Consider the following 19,045-nt stretch of genomic DNA (forward strand, 5'->3'; position numbering starts at 1 on the left):
AAGTGGTGTGGCCGAGGTCGGTTGGGCCAGAGGAGAATAGGTCCTGGAAGTTCAGGAGTAATTGTTGGAGGCTGTTGGTTTGGGAGGGGAATAGATGCGAGGGTAGGTTCGGCAGATTTTGGAGATTTCAATGTTCACCACCACCTTTGACTCTCCTCTCCTTTCACGGATCCACCTGGTGAACAAGCCTACATCTTTTCTATCCTTAATGACCTAGAGCAGCTTGTACAGCACCCTACCCGTATCCCTGACCGCCTTGGAGAGAGCTCCAACATACTTGACCTCTTCCTCACAACTAATCCTTCTGCTTACTCTGTTAATCTTTTCTCTCCGTTGGGCTCCTCCGATCACAACCTTATTACTTTAACCTGTCCTATCACTCCGGTACGGCCTGTGGACCCTCCAGGGAAACGTCGTCTGTGGCATTTTGGAGCCGCGAACTGGGAGGCCCTCAGGCAGTACTTCTTTGATTTTCCCTGGAATGATTATTGCTTCCATGGCCGTGAGCCATCTGAGTGTGCCTTGTGCATTACGGAGGTTATTCTCTTGGGCATGGAAGCATACATTCCTTTCTCATATCCTTTGACTAACGCAAGAAAGCCTTGGTTTAATCACGCTTGTTCTAATGCTGTCCGCAACAAGGAGAAGGCCTACAAAAGGTACCGGAGCCAACCCACCCCTGAATCACATCATCTTTACGTTTCTGCCCGGAATCGTGCTAAGTCTGTTCTTCGCTCTACTAAAAATAATTTCATCCATACTAAATGCTCTCAACTCTCCAACTCGAATTCTTCCCGCTCCTTCTGGCACCTTGCCAAAAATCTTTCTAACAACTTTACCTCATCATCCTTCCCTCCTCTTTTCTACTCTGATGGTTCTGTAGCTATTTCTTCTACTGATAAAGCAGATCTCTTCGCACAGACTTTCTCCTCCAATTCCACCTTAGACGATTCCGGTGCTGTTCCTCCATCACTTCTCCCCTCTGACTTCCTCATGGCTGACATTAAAATTTCTTCAGTTGATGTATTTTCTGCCATCACTGGCCTCAGTACTAACAAGGCATATGGGCCTGATGGGGTCCCTCCTGTTGTTCTCAAGAACTGTGCTTCTGTGCTTACACCCTGCCTAGGCAAACTCTTTCGCCTTTGTCTGTCAACTTGTACCTTTCCTTCTTGCTGGAAGTTTGCTCTCATTCAGCCAGTCCCAAAGAAGGGTGACCACTCCCAACCCTCCAACTATCGTCCAATTGCTTTAACGTCCTGTATTTCAAAAGTTTTCGAGTCAATTCTCAATAGAAAAATTTTAAGGCATCTTTCCTATCACAACCTTCTTTCCGATCGTCAGTATGGGTTCCGTCAGGGACGCTCCACTGGCGATCTTCTCACCTACCTTTCAGACTCCTGGTCATCCTCCTTTCGGGACTTTGGCGAAAGCTTTGCCATTGCACTTGACATCTCAAAGGCTTTCGATCGAGTCTGGCATAAATCTTTAATTTCCAAACTGCCCTCCTACGGTTTCTATCCTTCTATCTGTGCCTTCATCGCTAGCTTCCTTTCTGGTCGTTCTATAGCCGCTGTTGTAGATGGCCATCGTTCTTCTCCTAGATCTATCAACAGTGGTGTTCCTCAGGGCTCTGTCCTATCACCAACTCTCTTCCTTTTATTCATCAATGATCTTCTAAGCTGTACATCTAACCCTATCCACTCATACGCTGATGACTCCACCCTTCACCTTTCCATTCGGTTCCCGCAACGCCCATCTCAACAGTTACTTCAAGAAACAAGGGATGAGGCTATGGCACACCTAATGTCTGACTTGGCTCGTATTGCTGACTGGGGTAAAAATAATATGGTTGTCTTTAATGCATCTAAGACTCAGTTCTTACACCTATCAACCTGACAAAATCTTCCACAGGTATACCCATTAATGTTTAATAATATTCAGCTTAATCCTGCATCATCCTTGAACATGCTTGGGGTTTCATTTACTCGGGACTTATCTTGGAAAGACCATATTACATCTCTTGTAAAATCTGCTTCCAAGAGATTGGGTGTGCTAAGCCGACTCCGCTCTTTCTTTACCCCTGCACAATTGTTGACTCTATACAGGGGTTTTATCCGCCCCTGTGTGGAGTACAACTCTCATGTGTGGGGAGGCTCCCCACATACAGCTCTTCTCAATAGGGTGGAGTCAAAGGCTTTTCGTCTCATTAACTCTCCTCCTCTTACTGACTCCCTTCAACCTCTGTCTCTTCGCCGCACTGTTGCATCTTTATCTCTTTTCTATCGCTACTTTAATGGTCACTGCTCCTCTGAACTGTCTGCTTGCATTCCTCCACCTCTACGACGGGCGCGTAGCACCCGTCTGGCAGCAAACTCTCATCCCTTTTCTGTCCAACTCTCTAATGCAAGAGTTAACCGTTACTCCCAGTCTTTCATTTATGCAACAGGTCAGCTCTGGAACTGTCTCCCTCTATCTGTATTTCCTGCTGCCTATGATCTCCAGTCTTTCAAACGCAGTGTGTCCAGGCATCTCAAAATGATCGGATCTTGAATTTGGCTCTCTATTGTATTTTGTTTTTCTCTTGGAGGGAACTGTTACTGCGGGCCATGGCCTTTGGTTCCTTCTTCCTCGCATAAAAAAAAAAAAAAAAAAAGAGTTGGGTGGCGAGAAGGTGGTGTGTGGCATGGCTCGGCTTCCTCTGTGTCACCAATGATGAGTCCTCTAGGTAATGTTAATGGTGTTGTGGCGAGGTTAGCGATACGGATTGCTCGGGCCTGAGGGGGGAGGAAGGTGGGGGATGCTAGACAGGAGGAGAGTGGTCCGGTAGGTAGGGATGAGGAAAAAAGGACGGAGGTACCGGAGGGTCTGTTTAGTTCCACCCAAGCTTCGTAATGGGGTGGGATGGTGATGGTGGAGGCGATGGAGGCAGGAAAAGATGGGGAGGCGGGTGGTACAGGTGGTGGAGTGGATGGGGTGGGGGAGTGGTGTGTTGGGTGAGGTTGGGGTGGTGTTGCATGTGCAGAGGCGTTGGGAGACGTGAGTGTTAGGGGAGGGGGTGTATGTGTGTGGGGTGTGTGTGTGGTGGTGCTGGTGTTGGGGTTGTTTTGTTGTATGTCTGTGTTTGCATTTCCTTTTTTTTTTTTTTTTTTTTGCTTCTGAAGGGGGGGCTGGACTGAAGTGAAGGCGGCGTTGGTGACAGTCGATCTTGGTGCGGAGTGTCTGAAGGAGGTCCAGCCCTAGGTTTCCGTCATACTGACGGCAGGTAGAGTCAAAAATGATGAAGGGGTGAGTGGTGGAGACTTGTTGATGGGTGTCGGTCTGGAGGGCCTGGGTTTCCCCACGGATAGGCAGGGGGCCATCCCCCGCTTCTACGAGGTTGGCTGAGGTGGGGAGGAGGGGGCCAAAAGTGGAGGAACGACGGGAGTAGAAATGGGAGTATGGGCATGACCTGGCAGCTCCTGTGTCCACCAGTAACCTAGCCTTGACCCCGTTCAGGCAAATTTGGTCATAGACCCAGGGTCGGTAGAGATGTGAGGTGGCCCCCGCCACCATGGGGAGGTGCGGGGGCGGGCCTAAAAATCCATCTGCTGAGTGGTGATGTGGTCATCGTGCTCCTCGTCGTCTGGTCTGGGGTAGACTGGGGATGGGGCGTCGTCTTCCTGGGCGTCTTCCTCCAGAGAGGATACTTTCCTGCGCCCCTGGGTAAGGGCTCTGCATTTGTTTGCCTTGAGTTGTTCCCTAATATCGTGTAGGGGGTAGGTGCGACTGGAGGCCGTGAATTCCAAGGGATTAATAGAAATGAGGTTGCCCTGGTCCCTAGGATTGGGGCGTCTTCTCTGTGGGTGCGCCCTGGGAATTGTTGAAGACGGATCCGTGGTGGGTGGGTGGGGCGGTGGTGCAACCTTTGGTGGTGGAGTTTTGGTGGTGGGGAATTTGCTTACCGCGTGTATGGGTTGCGGTGTGGGACGGGTGGCGAGGAGGCGTCGGACGAGTTGTAGGTCTTGATCCATATTCCCTGATGGATCGTAATGGTGAAATGCTCCCTGACTCTACTAAGGAGAATTCTCAGCAGGGCGTTGAAGGTGTGCAAGTCCCGAGTATTTGTGGTTTCGTCGGAATAAGCTGCAGTGACGAGGCGCCATGCCTGGACGAAAGTGTCGTCCAAATTACCATCGTAGGCAAGAGCGTCTAGTTGAGAGAGAGCGACGACTCTGCCCATAGAAGGCATGACAGCCTGCTTTACAATGTGGGTGAATTGTTCCCACGTTAGCTCTGGGACGATTTTTGTTGCGACAGTGGTGATTATTTTTCCCAGGTTAGGTAGAGTGACGGCTATTTTTTCTCTGTCAGAGTCGAACCTGATATCTAAAAGGGGTTTGACCATATCCAAATAGACATCTATGTCATATTGCTCCGGGTTGAATTTCGGTAATTGGATGTGAGGTTTGGCTGCCATTGTGCAAGTTTCTTTTTATTGTTCCTCCGTGCTTTATTCAGATCCAGAACCACCGCTGGCCACCAGTGTTATGCTGTGTGTTTTTAAGTCAACTTCTCGTCTTAAGAACACTAGCTACTGAGCGGGGTCCTCTTTCTGGACCAGAAGTAAAGCACCCACAGAGGAACTATCTATCTATCTATATACCTAGGCTGCTTCCCCCAAGGAAAGGGAGGTAGCCGAGACAGGACGACACACTCTCCATTTACTCATCCATTCAAACACATTCATTCACATCTTAGCCCCAAAGGGGAGAACGGACAGATCCTCACCGCACCACACCACACAAGGGTCAACTGCGCAATGCAATCAGTGACATCCGCAGCAGGGCCCGACAGCAGAACTGGTTTACCCCTGCCACATCATAACAGACCCATCCCCTTACCCACACCTGACCTGACTAGCTGATCAGACCAAATGCGGGAGAATATCCCCTCAGGGCTGCGCCATCACTTATTTATTTACAATTTCTCTCCGTTTATTTCTGTCACGCACAGCCACTCTTCCTTGCTCAACAGACATCCCTCTCGCATCCAGCGCTCTCTTCACACTGTCCATCCATCCTATTCGTGGTCTTCCTCTCAGCCTTACACCTCTCACATCAGATCTAGTTATCTTTTCACCAATCGCTCATTATCCATTCTCTCCATATGCCCAAACCATAGCAACACCCTCTGCTCAACTCTACCAGCCATCTCCCGAACAACTCCAGTTCTCCCTCGCACTTCATCATTTCGCACCCGATCCATACACGTCACTCCACACATACTCCTCAGACACCTCATCTCCATTACATTCAAACTTTTCCTCTCTGCTACACCCATATTCCATGTTTCAGCCCCATATAATGCAGTCGGTACCACAACACCCTCTTACAGCCTTCTCTTTACATCCATTCTAAGCGAACGACATTTAAACACTTTTTTCATTCCTCCCAGCACCTTTCCTACTTCATTTATTCTAAACTACACTTCTGCATCTATTCTTCCATCCACAGGAACATGTGACCCTAGATATTTAAAAGAATCTACCTCCTCAAGCAACTCACCATTCAAAACTATATTCATCCCCTTACCATCTATCAACCTCGTACACTTCATCACTTTACTCTTATTCTCATTTACTTTCAAATTCCTCCTTTCACACACCCTTCCAAACTCCTCTACCAACACAGAGGAACAGGACATAAAAACCAGGCAGTACACCTTAACACATCTATTACTTTAATTCTGACACCGTGACAATATAGACAAAGAGAGATTGGATACTGGTAAAAGACAGGGAATAAAGAATAGCCTTTAATACACTAGACAAAATGGCACACACAGTAAGTTACTATTCACTTGTACAGGGATATTTAGTATGGATTTTACAGTACCCGAATAATACACCTTGGCAGAGATGGCTTTTAATTCACTGAGTCTGTTTCACTGTGGGAGGATGGGATCAGGAGTGGGGGAAACGAATAGTACCATAAGTGGGTAGAATGCAGGTCGCGTCACTCGCGGGAGTTACTTAGTCCCAGTAGCACTGAATCACAGGTTTCTAATGAGCCCCGCTCGCACCTGCTCTAACCCACGTTTTCTTTACGCCCTCCTGTATACGGTCTTCTCTGTTCTGCCAAGTATTGGATCACTGTACACTGAATGGGTCTATAGATTCACTTATCATTCGGGCCGTATTTTATTCTCTCTCACTATACACTACTGTGGTGATTGTTCACTGTATCATTGTCACTGCGTACCCGTATATCCTTTGGGTATCACTTTGCTGCGTGTCCTGGGTGTGAGAGAGAGGCCCTACGGGGAGCCCTCCTGAAGGGGGCAGCGCACTGTCCGTAGGGGCATCACTGCCTGGATGGTAGTCGTCGTCGGGGTGCAGGGAGGCTTTTCACTCTGGGGGCCTCGACCTGAGAGGCGGCCCTCATACTGGGGCCGCATCGGTGGGGTGCAGGGAGGCCCTCTGGTCTGGGGCCCTCGACCTGTAGTCGTCGTTGGGGTGCAGGGAGGCCCTTCACTCTGGGGGCTTTGACCTGAGAGGTAGCCCTCACACTGGGGCCGCGTCGATGGGGTGCAGGGAGGCCCTCCGATCTGGGGGCGTCGACCCGTGGGGTGGCCCTCGGGGCTGGGGCCAAACAGCTGCATGAGGCAGGCCTGGCACTTCTGGCTCCTAGGAGAGAGCCTGGGTGGTCTGGGCCTGGGGGCTGCTGGCCAGACCTGGGAGTCCGGGGGCTGCGGCTGCCTGCAGGAAGGAGCGCCGTCAGGGTTGGACTGCGGCGTCGCCTCCGTTGGGTGTCCGTCAGGGACAAGGACCTCCCAAGGGTAAGTGGTAGGATTTGGACTGGGCCATGCCACCACTCCGCCAGCACCTCTGGGGAATCGCTCCGGTGGGAAGACAAAGGGCGTCCCACGCAGCCGAGAGGAAAGGGGTTGGCCGTGCAAGGGACCTCCTGCTCCGGGAGAGCCTTTGGAGTCACGAATGAGGGGTGTACGGTGGCCACGCCCTCCCCGTCACATGTGGTGGCTGTGAATGCGGTTCCGTGACTCCTAGGGCTTGCAGGTGAAGGGCGTACAGTGGCCGCTCCTTCCCCGTCACGTATGGTGGCTGTGAATGCGGTGCTGCTCCCGAAGGAGGAAGAGGCAGGAGAAGGGTGCACAGGGGCAGCGCCCTCTCTGGTACGTGCTGAGGCCGTGGCCGAGGGTCTGCTTACCCTGTCATGCAATAAGACCGTAACCGTGTGCCTGCCCACCTGTTGGGAAGCAACTGAAGGGTGTACGGTGGCTGCTCCTTCCCCATCACGTACAGTGGCCATAAACGCGGTGTTACTCCCGCAGGAGGAAAAGGCAGGAGAGGGGTGCATGGGGGCAGCGCCCTCTCCAGTACGTGCTGAGGCCGTAGCCGAGGGTCTGCTTACCCTCTCACACACTAAGGCCATAGCCGTGGGCCTACCCACCTGGTGGGAAGCAACTGAAGGGCGTACGGTGGCCGCTCCTTCCCCGTCATGTACAGTGGCCGTCTGGTGTTGCCCCCACAGGAAGAAAAGGCAGGAGAGGGGTGCACAGAGGCAGCGCCTTCTCCGGTACGTGCTGAGGCCGTAGCCGAGGGTCTGCTTACCCTTGCACGCACTAAGGCCGTAGCCGTGGGCCTGCCTGACCTTCGGGAAGGAACTGAGGCGTTACTCCCGTAGGAGGTAATAGTGGATGAGGGGCGTACGGTGGCCGCTCCCTCCTCGTCACGTACGGTGGCCGTGAACGCGGTTCCACTATTCCTCTCTCTGCCAGTCGGGGGGCGTTCAATAACTAACGCCCCGAGGCTTTCCCCAGAGGTGGCTGTGACTGAGGGGTGTACAGTGGCCGCTCCCTCCCCCTTCACGTGCGGTGGCCGTGATGGCGGTGTCACAGGGGGAAACAACTGAAGGGCGTACGGTGGCCACTCCTTCCCCGGTACGTACGGTGGCCGTACCGCGGTGTTGCCTGGGACTGACTCTGGATCAGCCCCACCACGAACCTGCCGAGGGTTGCCCCACCGGCAGGGTCGTTGCCTTTTGCCGCTCACCTGGTGTTGTGACAGTTGCGGGGAATAGGGGCTCTGGGAATAGGTGTCCTGGTGACCCTCTTGTCCTGGGTCACTAACCCCGCCGTGGTGTCCTCCTGGGGTGGTGGTGTGGTGGTGGCTCGGTGGTGGGGTGGGGGGTGGCAGGGTGAGTGGCCCGGCGGCGGCAGGTATTTCATATACCTTACTTGACTGAATGCATGTGATAAAGAATGGTTACCATGCGCCAAAACTAGTGCTGCATATGATTACAAAATTCATTATGAATCTCTTCACGATCTCACATTGACGAGTCGGTCGTTTCCCCGTCAAAACATGGATAGGATAGGTTTGGTTATGATAGGTTCCCCACTCTTTATGCTTGCATGACGTTTAACAGTTATTTTCTACATGTATTCTAATTTACTGCATGTAGTAAGACAGAGTAATTACCGTTGAGCACAGACATAACTGAAACTTAGGACCATTGTGGATCGTTTGCATGGTCTTGGCTGGTCGTTTCCCTGTCAAAGAATGGTTAGGTTAGGTTGTGGACGGTATTCGTAAAAACATTTTCTTGTTTTTTTACTGTTATTCAACACGCATATTCTAATTTGTTGAAGGATTATGATACAGAATTATTACCATGGGGCACAGCTACAGCTAAATTTTTTACACAATTGGGTTAGGTTATGAACGGTTCTCCATTTGTGCGTACAGTCGCGAGCTAATGGGACAGATACACGAGCACACACACCTTGGGGTCGCTTCTACCCGTCGAGTTACGGGGGAGGGGGGCGAGAAAGAGGAAGGGAGGGGAGAGGTTGTGGAGGGGCCGGTGGAGGGAGGAAGGGCAGGAGGGAGAGGGGAGGAGAGGCGCAAACGAGCATGGCTGGCTGAGTTGGAAGGTGGTAGGTGGTTATCAGGTATTACGTTGTCTTACGGATTTAGGTTTAATATTGGGTGAGGTGTATGAATCATGACATCTATGATATCATTGATATGGGCTTTTCATTTAAATTTACCCTCAATTTAAGGATACAGCAGAACGGTGCCTCATTAGATTCGAGCATAAAGCCACGAACGTGAACCTAAGGGTTCATAATGGCTAAACCAAAGTGAAGAGGGCTATAGCAGCACTATAGATATTTTGATACCCATAGTGCTGCTATAGCCCTCTTCACTTTGGTTTAGCCATTATGAACCCTTAGGTTCACGTTCGTGGCTTTATGCTCGAATCTAATGAGGCACCGTTCTGCTGTATCCTTAAACTGAGGGTAAATTTAAATGAAAAGCCCATATCAATGATATCATAGATGTCATGATTCATACACCTCACCCAATATTAAACCTAAATCCGTAAGACAACGTAATACCTGATAACCACCTACCACCTTCCAACTCAGCCAGCCATGCTCGTTTGCGCCTCTCCTTCCCTCTCCCTCCTGCCCTTCCTCCCTCCACCGGCCCCTCCACAACCTCTCCCCTCCCTTCCTCTCTCTCTCACCCCCCCCCCCCGCATATCTCGACAGGTAGAAGAGACCCCAAGGTGTGTGTGCTCGTGTCTCTGTCCCATTAGCTCGCGACTGTACAAAACATTTCGCGGTTATTTTGTACATACCCACTAATTTACTGAATGAATATACTGGTCATGAGGATTCATCACCATGGAGTACAGCTGCAGCTGAATCTTGGGACAAAATTATTTGCGAATCGCTTCCATCACTTCACAAAAGATTATTCTTCGATTAGTGTGGCATACTGTTCTCCGCAATTTTTTTCCCATCAGTAAAACAGCCACAGTATCTGCAACAGTACGACACAAGCTTTGTTTGATAAGTTGTGGCCGAATGGTGCAAAAACGTCCAACGAGGAAATGTTTAACAGAAATTGTTTGTACTTGGGAAAAGAGAAGTAAAGGATTATCTCCATTAAACAACTGCATCTTTCTAATTTCTAAGTCAAAGTATTGCAAATACTTTCATTTTTGCGCTAGTGATATTGCATAGGTTGAGTGTGGCGTAACATCTCCAAATCTATCATTATACTGTAATATTTTTTCAACTTCGTCTTATTTTTATATATATTAATTCGTTGGAAACGCCATACATAGGCCCAAAATATCTTTTCTTTCCTATTTCTTTATAATTTATCGCCCTTCATATTCTCACTCCTTGTTTTTGTTGTGCGGGCATCCGACTGAGTAGAATGAGAAGCACTTAAGTAACCTCATCGGGGATACTTAAGTTTGTCGTCTACAAAGTATACTTAAGACCAGTAAAAAGTTTGGTAGGTATCACTTAAGTATTCTGCCCAGACTTAAGTGCAACTCGTGAAAAATTTCGTCTGCTAAGTGTACTTAGCGATACTAAGTATTTTTGGTGCTACGGCCCCAGCCTGTCTAGCCCTTTACTAGAAACAATATTTGCACATGCCCATTGTCCACTATTAAAGACACCTGGCCTTTCCCTATGATCCAAGGTATCGAGAGCAACTCCACCTTTTTCATAGCTGCCACACACGGTGGACTGTACGATTTTATTTACTTCATCTGAGACTTCCACATAAGTATTGTGAGGTCGCACTCAAGTGAGTGGAGTACTTAACTGTTGCTTTCGAAGCTGCTGAGTGTGGCACTTAGCGGAGTTTAGGGATAAAATACATAGGTACTCTCAGTTAGTATGAAAAGCAATAATAGCAAACCTACACACAGAATTTTTGTGCTTTACGGTATAATGAATGCATAAATGCTTAATATTTATTTATTAAAAATTAAAATATCATCCACTATAAATTTTTGTAGCAGTAAATCAGAGTACAGTGGAATTTCTAATAAGTACATTTTTTCCAAATTTATATTTTTCTGTCGCCGTCATCTGCATTGTTTTCTTTACAAACGTGGAGGAACTTAACCAACAACGCGTTACTCTATAAAAATGGAAGCTCATCCCAAATCTACCCCAAAGAGGACTGCCAACTGGTCAAAGGATGAAGTGATGTTGCTCCTGCAACTTATTGAAGAGAGAAGAAACATCATAAAGGGAAAATTTGGCTCTAATTTAACTATGCAACACAAGCGCCAAGCTTGGGAAGAAATTGCCCACCGTGTAAATGCGTCCTTCCCTCTTGCTGTACCAAGGACAACACAGCAAACTGAAAAAAAGTGGCAGAATCTCCTCAGCCGAGGAAAGAGGGATCTAAGTGCCAGAAAGAGGCAGTATAACCAAACAGGTAGTTTGGTTTTCTTTCCTTATTGGTAAAAGAAAATCATTGCTTTCTGTCAAGTGGCAAGAACACACTTGTTGAATAATATGCCACAAATGTCATAGTTTGCCATAATGCAGGGTAAAGATTTTTATGAGCAACTCCTAAGGTGACTATAGGTACTTAGTTATTCAACATAGTTTTTTTTTTTTTTTTTTGGCATGATTTTGACCAGTCACTTTCCCCATGAGGAAAGGAGATATCACACTGTAGTCAGTACCGTATTACTGATTGCAACAAAGCAATTTCCATTTCTTTAATATCCTTTTCTGTTCATATTGAGGTAGCTCTTCTGTATGGAATTTCTGTCGGAAATGCAACATTGAGATGATTGTGCTAAGTATGAGTACTTACTCTAATAGCCGTGGCACCCAATAGTGGTCAGGAGTACCGTAGTTTACACAGAGTTCAAATCTAGCAATAACCTAACCTAAACAAACGTAACAGTCCATTTCAAACGTGTGAATGTTCAAGATGAAACTTTTTTGTATTGTTCTCCAGGTGGTTGATCAGATTTTGATGCTTGTCTCTTGCAGAAATGCCCTTTTTTTTTTCCCATTCCCCATACTCCAACAATCATAGGGGACTCGAGGGAAATGCGGGGAACGCACTGGGGATTGCTTGTGACAAAATGAATTGCAAATAGCTTAAAAATGGGTCTAGTGAAAATTTTCCCTATTTTCACCTACATAAAAAAAAAGACTAATAAGGGGAATTTACTCATTTTAAGGAATTTGTGGTCTTTCTGAAAAGTTTCTCCTTTGATATAATTCCCTAGATTTCTGTCAGACCTAACCTATCCCAACTAGACCTAACCTAACCCTAATATGAACAGAAAAGGGTATTTATCACACACACATAAAGAAAAAAATAATAAACTCACTGTGTTGCTGATTGGTCACATTGTCCCACGGTGTTTTTCTAAGGAATCTTTGCCCAATGCAGTCATTTATGTCAAAGTAATTCTCAATAATCATGGTCTACATGTGTTGTTTCATTATCAGGTGGTGGCCCCCCAGAAAAGGAAGATGATGATTTTGTGGTTGATGGTGTGGGGAAAATAATATGCAAGGATAATGTTTCAATCCTTGGACTTGAAACTGGCTCCCCTGGTGATTTGGCAGTCGTACAACTAGAAGAACTGGAGAGGTATGTCAGAAATTACCGGGCTAATGTATGGCCTGGCCTCCACTATAGGTGGAGGAAATCTTAAAACGAACGTACGTCAGAATTACTCATTTCTGTTATTTTTTTTTTTTTCATATATTTACAGTTTATTTATCACTGGACGCTACCACCAAGTGACGTTCTTTATCCGGCACAATAGCAAGGGAAAGCTATTGACTGTCACATTCTTCCTGGTGAAACGAGCAGTTTAACATATTTACCATGGGTCCGGATGTTTACACAGTTGATGCATGAAACTGAACACTATTTGTAACGTGCCAGTTATCACCTTTAACACCAATTCACATATTAAAAAAAAAAAAACTAACATTTCGTACATAACTTGTAAAGAAGGAGCTGGCATGTAGGTAATGAGAGAGTAATAATAGCAAAAGGTTCTCTAACATTAATAGCTACAGTTCAAGTACTAATCCAGGATCTGACTATGGTTCTGTAGGAAAGTTTGAGTAGTGAGAATTTTTGTTCATAAATGTTTAGTATGTGTCTTAGTAAGGATTTGTGACTTGGGTGGACATCCGTCATCAAGTAGGTTTACCGGCTATGACGTCATCAATAATGGCGGCTGCTCGATCACGAAACCTGTCTTATCTCTGTTAATATTTTTAATATTTGCTTGGAAATTGGGTCAGTGTGTTGTTATTAGTATGTAGAAGGTAAATAAGAATGCATTTATAACTCTTTCTGTCGTGAACATTTTTTTTTTACTTTTATATATATGTAATGCATCAGTTCTTCTCAATATTGTACATAAAGTGATATGGTTATACAAAAATAATATCTACAAATAGTGATTGTTTTACAGACATGTGCGTATATGTTATCAAAAAGGGTTTTCCAAGTTGTATCAGACCTCTTTTTAATTATACAAATAATAATATTACAATTAGTGATTGTTTTACAGACATGTGAATATGTTATCAAAAAAGGTTTTTGCAAGTGGTCTCAGACCCCTTTACAATTATACAAAAAATGATATTTACAAAATAGTGATTGTTTTACAGACGTGTGCATATGCTATCAAAAAGGGTTTTTGCAAGTTGTATCAGACCCTTTTACACTCCTACACTTGCAAAAGGAGCAACAGGTAACGTCATTTTCCCTGCAAATACATGAGCATTTGGCACATTTTACACAGGTACATGCCCCAGTAAAGTCACTGGGATATTTCTGTAAATTGGCTTGTGGTACCAAGCCAATTTCTTCTACTTCAAAACCGAATTCACAAGGATCTAAGTGAGCAAACATGTTTCCAATGCAGTGATGTTGAAGATATGTATAAAAGTATGACCTCAACAAGTGTCCCTTGGCACTTCTGCTTGTGGGTGGCAAGTCTTCAATGCCTGTGTCTTTTCCATGATGGTACAGCCACAATCTGAGTTCATCTAAAGATTTGCAAGGTGATCCTTTTCATAATAACTGTACTAAGTATTCTTCTGCAGACTGGAGGCTTTTGGCTACATCTTCTAGATCATGAGACACTCCAAAATTTTCCAAATATGTTCTTGTTGCAATATTAAGAGCTGCTTTCTTGGTCCCAACCTTACTTGTGTAATCTGATCCAGATAATGCATGGATGGCGGGAAGCAGCGAGCATAAGTCTCGACCCATGTTTTTTATGAATAACATGAACAGGCAAAAGCCTTGTGGAATCGCCAACTCCATTACGCACCCACATTTCTCGTACACCAAGTTGATGAAGAGAAGGCCAGTGAAACCATTACATCAGTATCAGCACTAACAAGAACAATTTTTGTAAAGCCATGTTGGGATGCATGTTTTGCATGAATCATCATTCTAAAGTCAGCTTCCTCAACTGACAAACAGTTTATCTCTGGATGCTATACTTGCTTACCATTTTGCACTGATATACAGTTAAATGTTATTTCCTCTTCTTCATTATTGGAAAAAGCACTAAATGTGTGGTTAGTAGCACATGGTGTCTGAGTCAAAGAAGATATTAGTGTATTAGCAGTGAACTCTTGTAGCATCAGCTTGTTTCTCGATGATCCCCCAAAACTGTTAAGTTGGATAGGCAATGGCACCTCTTCAGAAATGTGACTGATATCAATAACAATTCCTGTACTCTGCCTTTGTACTCTCTCAGGTTGTTTTGGTGACAGCTTGTGATAACTGTCAAAAACATAATCGACTCTGCCACAGTCCTTTGTGATGCCTTGAACATATGAAGAGAAAGCAGAAGCTGCTCTACTAAAGGTTTTCTTTTCACTTGTCATAACTTTTCGTAAGGAATTCATAACATCCACAACGTAGCAAGTCTCCTCATCAGACTGGAACAATTGATCACTGTTGGTGCTGCAATAAGAGGTTTCCAGCTCTTTTAACAATGCACTTTTTTGTGTTTTTTTTAAGTAGCCCTTGTTCATCAAATAGTGAGCGCTATCAGATAGATCAAATCGGAACAGCTCCTGCATGTCATATCCACAAGCTTGAGCTATTTGTATCATACGGTGAGCTGAAGTTGTTGACTTCTTTTTCACAGATGTCTGAGACCTGTACTTCGTGTTTTGTTGCTATCAAATGCTGGTAGCATGACTTTGTGGATCGTACTTGAGATCCTTGTTGTTTTATCTTCATACCTTGCTTTGCGCTGTGTAGAATACAAATCACCTCCATTGTGAAAAGCATTCAAAATCTGTTTCTTAGTCTCTTGTGAAACCAGTTCTTTTGTGATAAGATTGTGCAGTGGATTAGGAATCATATCAAATGGGTTACCTTTTTGCAAAACATATCTGAACAATGTGTTGACTTTCATCTCTAAACTCTAATATGAAAATATTAGAATTAATACGCTTAAATAAATTTATTTAAGATGTATTTGTAAAGATCATCACTTATACATCTCCTTTTAACTTCCCAAAGGTTAACTTTGTGGAAATAAAAAAAAAATTGAAGCAAATAGTAAAAATATTAACAGAGATAAGACAGGTTTCGTGATCGAGCAGCCGCCATTATTGATGACGTCATAGCCGGTAAACCTACTTGATGACGGATGTCCACCCAAGTCACAAATCCTTACTAAGACACATACTAAACATTTATGAACAAAAATTCTCACTACTCAAACTTTCCTACAGAACCATAGTCAGATACAGGACTATACCGGTATGGTAGCGAGAACATTCAAGTATCATATAATGTATCTTCATTATTCAAGTTAACAACATATATTGTATATACATATGATTTTGTCTTAGATTTTCCTTCCCCATAGGTCAAGCAAAAGCTGTAGCATTTGTTTTTCCTTTTTAGTATACCAGGCCACTAAAAAAAGATATTTTCTTTCAGGGTGGAAGACACAGTCATACTGCAGGTAGAAGATGCTGGGAATAGTGGTGGGATGACACAGTGGAGAGAAGCACCAGGAAGAACAGTAGCTGCAGGGAATGGTGCTGCGACAACAGGGTCAGTGGAAGCCGCAGGAAGAGCTGAACCAAGGCCTTCAGTAACTATACCATTGTTGCCAGATCATCCAACAAGGACTCCAGTGATACAGCCCATGGACCCTATGCTCGGAACATTTATTAATAGCCAGCTTAGAGAAGATGTTGCAGTGTTGGTTAAAGAAGCAACTAAGGCGTACAGAGCTCAGCAAGCAGCCATTAGAGCTCAAGAGGCAGCCTGTAAAGAAATAGCAAATTATTATAAATCCATAACAAAACCTTAGGTTTTGTTGTTTTTGTTTTTGACATTCCTCAGGCTGTTGTGTTGCTTGTAAAGTTTTTTTTTTTTTTTTTTTTTTTATGCAGCAAATAAGGAACCAAAGGTCAATAAAATATACATCCAGTCATGCCATTTTTATTATTCATATTAGAAATTAATACTAAGTCACTCTCATTATCTGCATGTAGTCTTCCATGATGCATTTGATTGTTAATGGTGAGGTGTGGGATGCAGCAGTGTTCTGCTGTCCATGACCAATCTAACCTAATTTTCCTACCATAGGAATAACCTAGCCATATTAACCTAATCTAATTAGGGTTCCTCCAGATATGCACATCCCAATCAGTAGGGTTTTCCAACCTAAGGTAAGGTTGGGTTGAGTTGGGTTACCAGTGGGTTAGGTTAGAATAAGATTGGTTGGGGTTGAAATAAGTTGACTGTGCACAACTGATGGAACTCCCCAATTTTAATGTACATTTAATGGAAACCAAAAAAAATATGCAACCTAACTTTATGGTTCTACCAAACCAATGCTCAAGTGACCCTAATTTCAGTGCTTGAAATATGTTGACCATTCCTGACAAATTTAATGCCAGTACAAAAACAGAATTAACAGCCAAAACTCAAATAAATAAGCTAACCATACTCCACCGATCCTACTTTTAATGTAAATACGACCAAATGGCAGAACTTAGCGTGGAAACTCCCAGTATTGTTGTTTGCAGACTATACTGTGTTGTTGAGTGAAGATGAATGGGAATTGCAAGGACTGGTGAGTGAGTTTGGGAGGGTATGCAAGAAAAGGAATCTTATAGTGAATGCAAGTAATAGTAAAGTTATGGTGTTTGAAAGGAATGAAATGAGTGAATGCAGAGTGAGGCTAGATGATGAAGAAATGAAAAATGTGAGTGTATTTAAGTACTTGCGCGTATGTCTCCTGTGGAGAGAGAGTGCTGGAGGCCAAACTGCCACACCTACCCCCTGCCACTCCCAACAGGACACGATAATCAGCAACTGTAGTATGATCCACACGAAGAAACCAAGTTGATCATCTTCTGGCAGGACCTTCATGCTTCAGGGCTGTGAAAGATTTGAGGAAGTTGAAAATTTCCATTTAATGAAAAAACTTCAGAAGTGTAATGAAGCAGAGCACAGTAAGGTGAATGATGTTGAGTTTAACTATCTGATATGACTGGACTGAAGGGTATGAGAAATTAAGTAGAGCGGCTACCAATGCTGAATGAATTTCATTGCGGAATAGATATTTTTTTATCATTAGTATATTTCCTAATTTTGGGATCCTCAAGGTGTTCAAGGACCTTAATACACATGTTACTCCAAAAGTGCAATAATCTAATAAATATCTTTTCCCAGCATGGGTGCTTAAGCCTACTTTCCATTTTTTTTGCTTATGTGAACCACAATTGCAATTCCACATTTTGGTAAGATGCCGCTGACCAAGGTGATATGTTCTCATGACCTCTTACCGGAAGTTTTCATTCATTCATTAATTGCCAGACGCCATGTATCCCAAACGGGGTGGTCAAGGGCTTAGAGTTAATTGTTTTACAGGGAGGGGCACTAATCCTCCACCAACCCCACTTGACACGTAGGGATGCCAACAGCATCTGGTGTTCGAAGGCGGTCACCCATCCAAGTACTAACCAGACCCAACGTTGCTTAACTTTGCTGATCGGACGGGAAGCGGTGTACTCAACGTGGCATAGCCGTTAAGGTTTGCAATGTGATCTCTGATAAAGAGACCATCTTCAGCCAGCCCAGGAGGAAGCTGCCGTACTTGGTTTACTTCATCAGGAACATCTTCATCTTCGATGTGTTCCTCCTGCAAAGGCTGATCCAAATTTCTCTCTTTGCAAAGGTTATGTAGAGCAGCACATGCCATTATATTTTTGCTGGTTTTCTGTGGGCTTACTCGCACCTCACCATGCAACACATGAAACCTGCGTTTCAGTTGGCCAATACCCCTCTCAACTACACATCTTGTCTGTTTGTGTGCCCTGGAATTGAAGAGCACAATAAATAATAAATAACAAACACTAAGGTTAGGTTAACTTAAGGTTAACTGTCAGGGTATAGCATTAGGTTTGCTAAAGGAAATCATTTAGTTAGGTGAACTGTAGGGTAGGTAAAGTTTTAGCAAAAGCAGTCCGTAATATTTACTAACTTAAGTTCTAAGTGGATAATATAAAATCTGGAATTCCTCAAGAAGTGCACATCCATCTTTTTGGTAAAATTTTTATATGATGCTGCCAGAAACCCCAAAGTAGAGGTGTTAACTGACTGAACTCTACTGCAAATATAAAAGAAAGCCCAAATACCCCCAAAGAACGAAAATAGTTCCTGTGATACTGTTCTTGTACACTAATCAAACTTAATCTACGCTAACTAAACCAGACCTAACCAAACATAATCATACATAACTTGGCTAACTAGACATAACCTGACCCCACCAAACCTAACCTTACCCATCCAGACCTAACCAATCTCCCCTCCAAGTAAAGATTAATGCTGTACTTATGCAGCACTACTAAAATCGTAACAATGCATTTGTGTACATATCGTCTATCAGTGCTCTCCATTATTTTAGGTGATATTGCCATACAGTCGGTAATAAAAGCAAATATGGTACAAGTGACTGTGCACTTCTGGTGAAATACCACACTTATGTAGGACAAGTTGAAACAGACTGACAGAGCAATTCTACAAGTTTACCAGTACCATATTTAGTATAAAGACTCCTCATTATTTTTTCCAACTCATTTAGTAAGCAGACAATATGCATCCTACCTGTTGTAAGCTTCCTGTGCCTCAGTCTGTGGTTGGAGGTATGGGGTCAGCAGCCATCGTTGACATGGATACCCA

The 19,045-nt window shown here is 44.6% G+C and overlaps 1 pseudogene; it reads right to left on the reverse strand.

The window, feature by feature from the left end:
- Positions 1 to 17,778: 17,778 nt before the first annotated feature.
- LOC145392008 (5S ribosomal RNA) lies at positions 17,779 to 17,897 on the reverse strand (annotated as a pseudogene).
- Positions 17,898 to 19,045: the final 1,148 nt, after the last annotated feature.

Source organism: Coenobita brevimanus, chromosome 20 (genome assembly GCF_032717465.1).
Source record: "Coenobita brevimanus isolate Jiangsu-jjx chromosome 20, ASM3271746v2, whole genome shotgun sequence".
NCBI lineage: Eukaryota > Metazoa > Arthropoda > Malacostraca > Decapoda > Coenobitidae > Coenobita > Coenobita brevimanus.